Source organism: Chaetodon auriga, chromosome 12, assembly GCF_051107435.1.
Source record: "Chaetodon auriga isolate fChaAug3 chromosome 12, fChaAug3.hap1, whole genome shotgun sequence".
Taxonomy (NCBI): Eukaryota; Metazoa; Chordata; class Actinopteri; order Chaetodontiformes; family Chaetodontidae; genus Chaetodon; species Chaetodon auriga.
Window position 1 is genome coordinate 1,807,289 of NC_135085.1, and position 6,000 is coordinate 1,813,288.

A 6,000-nucleotide genomic window follows, 5' to 3' on the forward strand; every position below is an offset into this window, starting at 1 on the left:
TTCGGCTTGAAATGACGGGAAAATGCATAATTTAGTGGTGCATAACGTGCCAGGCATGTGCACCCCCTCTGATCTGAGATGCACCCCCCGCCGTAGCCTGACATGCACCTCCAAAAAATCCTGACTACGCGTCGCGTTGACGCATTGTGACGTGAACGTCGAGGACTGTGATTGGTCCACTCAGAATGTAATTTCCGGTTCAGTCGCAGCCCTATGGTCACAGCACAACAACACCGCCATTTTCAAAGTTTCTGTGGTGAGAGCTACAACAAAAAATGGACCAAGCCGAAGAAAGAATTATCGAGGAGGTACGCAAGTACGACCAACTCTACAACTCCTCTTCGCGGCACTATAAAGACTGCCAAATGGCCAACAATTCGTGGAGGGAAATCTCGCGAAACACGGGGATGGAGGTCGCCGAATGCATGAAGAGGTGGAAGAACCTCCGCGACAAATATCAAGATCAAGATCAATATTCCTTTATTTGTCCGGCGAGGGGAAATTCCAGAATACAGCAGCATCAGTGAAGATTAATATAAGAAGTGCATGCAAGAAAACAAAACAGTATATACAAAAGAGTGAGGATTTAAATACAAATAAAAAGAAAGAAATTGTAAAAAAAATTTAAGAAATTGTAGATCGTATTTACAGATTGTTATGTGCATGTTTTTATTGCACCGCTTATTGTCCAGACTATTGCACTGACTACGTGGAGCAGTTTTTATTGTACAGTCTGACAGCTGCAGGGAGGAATGACCTGCGATACCGCTCTTTCACACACATATGTGTGTCTCCGAAAGAAAATGGCCACAGGACGTGGTGACCCAGGCGGCCAAAAAGTGCCAGCTTTTTATCATTTCTTGTCATGGCCGGCACCACACGTGAAGTACCGGGAAACGGACTCGAATTACGAGGAAAAGGTATGTGTTGTGCTTACGCCAAAAAACATGTAGTATAGACTATTGGTTGCAATCCAACACATTGACTAATAAAGCCTTCCCTCTTGCATTACACACAGACATCGTCGTCCTGTTCAGCCGAGAGTGACACGGCCTCGTCCTCATCTGCACCATTGCCCCCACGATCTTCCACACCGGAGCTGCTTGCCACTTCTGCATCTCCGGCTCCTCCTGCATCTCCGGCTCCTCCTGCATCTCCTGCAGTTCCTGCTCTTCCTCTCGAGTCCCCCGTCTCTCGGCCCAAAAGGAAGAGGGACCAACAACAAGAGGACTGGTTTATGCGGCAGATGGCAACCCTGGAGGAACGCAGGATGGAGCTGCAGCAGAAGATACTGCAAGGGACGGACGAGTGCTCAAGGTTCGGGCAAACGGTGGCCGACCTTCTGCGCAGAGTGCCAGAGGATGAGAGACCAGATTTAATGTTTAGAGTGTACAGCTTGATCCATGACAGAAAAAAGTAGTTTGGAAAAAGCACTGGACTTTCGGTTGTAAATAGTTTTGTTTTGTGTGGTTTGAGTGCACTTTACTGTTACCTTTTATATTGTGCTGAGGATTGCTGTGATTTATTTATGTTTATGCTTCTTTATGCACTTTACAAATTACATGGTGTGAAAGTTTGGTGTGAAAGAGCAGTTTTGATGTTTATTTTCAACAACATAGACAGTTTACACACTATGGATCATTCCACCATCACTGATTGAGTGTGCCTCAGCACACCATCTCATTTTGCCATGGCACGGTTCCTTGAGGTGACTGAAAGAAAGCCATCAAGTCATTCCGCACAGCCAAGGCAGCTCTGGTGGAACGGGCCCTGGACATCTGTGCCGGATCCACAGGTTCGACGAGATTGGAGTCATTGGCCACTACTTTTCTCCACCCACCAGGCTGCACTGATCCAGAACTGTCAATGTCCACAAAGTTCGGTGGGATGTATCTGCTGTCTGGGGTGCTCACTTCATCAGTGTAGGTGAGGTAGTTGTGTAGGACCACACAGGCTTTGACAACATCCACTGCTTTTTCAGGCCGGAAATCAACCGGTCTCCCAAGAATTCTGTTTTCAATAACCCGCCTGGCCCTGGAGTGGCAGTAGTTGTACACTTGCTTGTCCATGCTCATGCCTATTCCTGTATAGAAAAGCACAATAAATTATTATACAATAATAACTATATATAATACGTGTGTGTGTGTGTGTGTGTGCAAACACATACTTATTGATACATACCTGGAAAGGGACGCATCATGTTGCAGTGCAGGGGAAAGGCAGCATCAGCAACAATGACATGAGGGATCAGGACTGCGGTCCCTGGAAGTGTAGCTGGTGGGGGCAGATTGAGTTTATGGTCGAGCAGCATTGACCCGAGCTTGCTCTCTTTGAAAATACCACCATCACTCCCTCTTCCATATCCTCCAACGTCCACCATTGTGAAACGGTATCTGTAAAAACGTAAATTTTTCATCATTGCATGTTGTTAGTGTGGTTACTGTACAACATGGACTCAGATCAAACGAACAAGTTTTAAATTATGTGGCTCTCTTACCTGGCATCGCATGTTGCCATCAACACAATTGAGTGAGTCCCTTTATAGTTGAAGTAGTCACTTCCTGCATGTGGCGGTGCTTTTATGGTAACGTGTTTACCATCAAGGCTTCCGACGCAGTTTGGGAAGTTCCACAGCTGCCAGTAATCTGCTGCAATGGCTTCCCACTGGCTGATTGAAGGACACGGCAAAAACTCGGGCTGGAGGGCTGTCCACAACGCTTTGCAGACCTCGGACAAAACACTGGACACAGTGCTCGACGCCAGTTTGTAGCTAGCTGCCACAGCTTGCTGGCTTCCACCCGAGGCTAAAATTCTCAACGTCACCGCCAGTCTCTGGGTGACATCAACAGGCATGCTGTGTGTTGTCTGGTGCAATATTAAAGGTTGTATACGGCGAAGAAGATCGTCAAATCGGTCCGTTGACATTCGAAAATAGCAAAAGTGCATTTCCTCATCGAGACTCCTCAGTGGGCGAACCAGTATGGTAAATTCCCCCGTTCTCATCCTTGACTGGTTCAATGGTCGGACAGACCACCTCCGCAAATGTCTTCTGCGTCGCCTGCGCTTCAACATTTGGAGTAACAACATTTGTTGTTCAATATCGATGAGCTCCATCTCCGAAAACAACCGCTCCATTCTCAGTTGCCATTGTTGTCTCTGGCCGGAAGAAAACCAAGGAATCCGACAAGAGCCCCCCGAAACCATACAAAGACACAGCCACACCCCCAGCGGCTTGGCGGTGAATTGCGGAGCAACGCGTTCCCTCGATGCAGAACTATGAATGCTCAGTGACAGCGTCGGGTGTACGCCGTAGGTATGGCGTTGCCGCGATGCAGAAGCATAAACCAAGCTTTAGGCTGCTGTTTGCCCTGCCTTGCCTCTTTTCCCCTCTTTTCTCTTTTGTCTTTTGCCTCTCTTCTCTCTGGTCTCTGCCTCGTTGATTTAGGCCTAGTGGTTGAGTAGCCGCTCTACCACTCTGCCCTTGTTATGTAGACGGTCTTTTAGCGAAGTTTCGTATTTTAGTGTGTCCACCGTAACCACTCAGACAACGTACCTCAGCGTGTCTCAGAGTGTCTCAGAAATGTTTTTTTTTTTTCAAGCATACTTCATGTTAACGTGAACGCAAATGAGAAAAACAAAGTTGGCGACAACAGCTGCTGTGACTGATGGTGCATCACGTCACTGCTACAGTTAGCGGCATTTCACACAGACAACTTCCCCTTTCTCCCTCAATATAAACTTATAAACTACACGAGTCTGTGCTGTTAACGTTACCGTAGGCTAGACAAAAAAAATCACTCAAAAAACACAAATATGATACCACCTTTCATTCTGCTGAAACAACGTCTAAACCGATCTACATCACAGAGCAGACCAAGCCACAGGGGGCACACAGGCAATTTCTCAAACGTGCAAAATGCTTCCCAAAACCAAATACAGCCTTATGTTACATCACATCATTTATAGTAGCATATAATGACGAAAGTTAACATGTTAATGCCTTGGCTGCTAAGTAATTTTGATCACTGTGAGACCGAGATCAAGGTTAGACAAGTTAGCTATGCTAGCTAGCTATGTTTAGCCAACTCTTCTCCACACCAACATGGACAAATGCTGATATAATATACCGGTAATTAACTTTGCTGGTGGATTTGTTAGGTCACCAGTTTGAAAAAAGGCGCCCATGCACACACTGGTAAAGTTAACATTACGGTTGATTTGAACAGCCATTCAGCCAATGGAGGTTATTTCTCAACCCACGGCAATTTTACCAGAATTTAAGACACGTTTAACAGAGCAAAACTATCCTTCAATGTTATATTGTTAAATTAATGACATTTTGCAGACATGGTCAAGTTGGACAGGCGTGCATTTTAAGCTAGGCATTCACTCAGTTACGTTAGCCGTTTTGAATTTGGTGTTAAGATACCACCAAAACCCGCTCAAAATGGTGGAAAACAACATGGTGTTCTTGTAAAATGCAGCTTCTGTTGAAATGCCAACATAATTTTTGGTTAATATATGATAGGAAGACACTTACCACACTCAAAAAAGTGAATGAGGTGGGTTGTGCACTGTATATTATTTTTATGTGTTCAGTTTACTTAAAATACATGTCTTTGTTAAGTTGAAGTATTTTTTTCTAATAAAGTCCATGTAATTGTCTCTCTCGTTATGTGTACAAAATAATCATGTGTTAGTTAATCACAAACCATTTAATTTAAGTGAATGATGATTGAAATACTTATTACACCCAGAAGGTGGCAGTAAGAAGAAGATTCAAATGCTTCAGACTACGCATGCGCAAACTGAAACTGTCAGCTTCCTTCGTTTTTGGCGGTGAAGTTGCCAACGGTTTGTCTGCGTTTTCTGACTTGAGGTAAGAGGACATTTTTTTCCCATACCTATTGTAGTACTTTCATATTGAGCATGATTTGATATTTCCGAACTGTTTGTGTTTCTGAGAGCAGTAACTTGTCGGTCAAGGACGTTGGGGGGAGGGGGACCAAGAGTTTGCACGTAAATTAGCTAGCTACTAAAATAAAGCACCAGTGGCATTTGCTAAGGTTAGCGTTAAATTGTCACCAACAACGGGAGCCTCTACTGTTATGTTGTAAGGAGCAGTAGAGCCGTTGTGTTGAGCTGGGAAGCGGGTGTTTGCGGCGGATGCTAACCGCTACCGCTAGCTGAAGTTAGCATCGAGCTAGCTCATGACAACGGCTCTCATACTTGTTACCAGTCGAGGCTTAGTTGCTGTTTTGTGGCCTAAAGTTATATTCCAGCTTGAAAAAACACTGCTAATGTCTACCTCTATGACTCTTTAGTAGTTTGAAATGAATCGCGAAGGTCCGGGTTGTTTTCATAAACACTGAGGGGCTTTTTAGAGTGGAGTGATGCATCCTGCTACAATACACGTTCTTTGGCTTTACGTCCTTCTGGATCATCATTGGTGTTGCTAAGGTAAATGTGGGTGGTAGCCACGGATTCGCCTGACTCTGACTGGTTGATAGAGGTGTCGATCATCAAAATTGACCAATAGGTTGCCGAGATATCTCCCTGCGGACCACCCTAGTGAGCTTACGCACATGCGCGCAGGACACAGCCTGCAGACAACACAGAGGCTGATCGCGGAGTTTTTATCAACAATGGCAAGATGAAAACAGGAAAAATGTACAGCAGAGGAGGTTCTCTGAATCAGATGGTGGTGCTAACATGTACTAACAACACAATGCCAAGTGTTAGTGTGACAGATAGAGCAATGATCCATAATATGTTGGTGGGTAAAGTTAAACCCCCCTCTCTGCTCCTCCGGGGGCTACACTGTAAATAGTTGCGTTAAGTATTTGTTGTGGTGTTCCTGTTGATTGATTTTATATGTTGTTTATGTATATTTCTCCTTGTTAGTAATATATCTGCTTCAGTTGGAGTCAAACTTCATTTCTTTTTCTACTTTTATTTATTTATTTGTTTATTTTTTACAGTGCTTTGTTAAGGATCTTT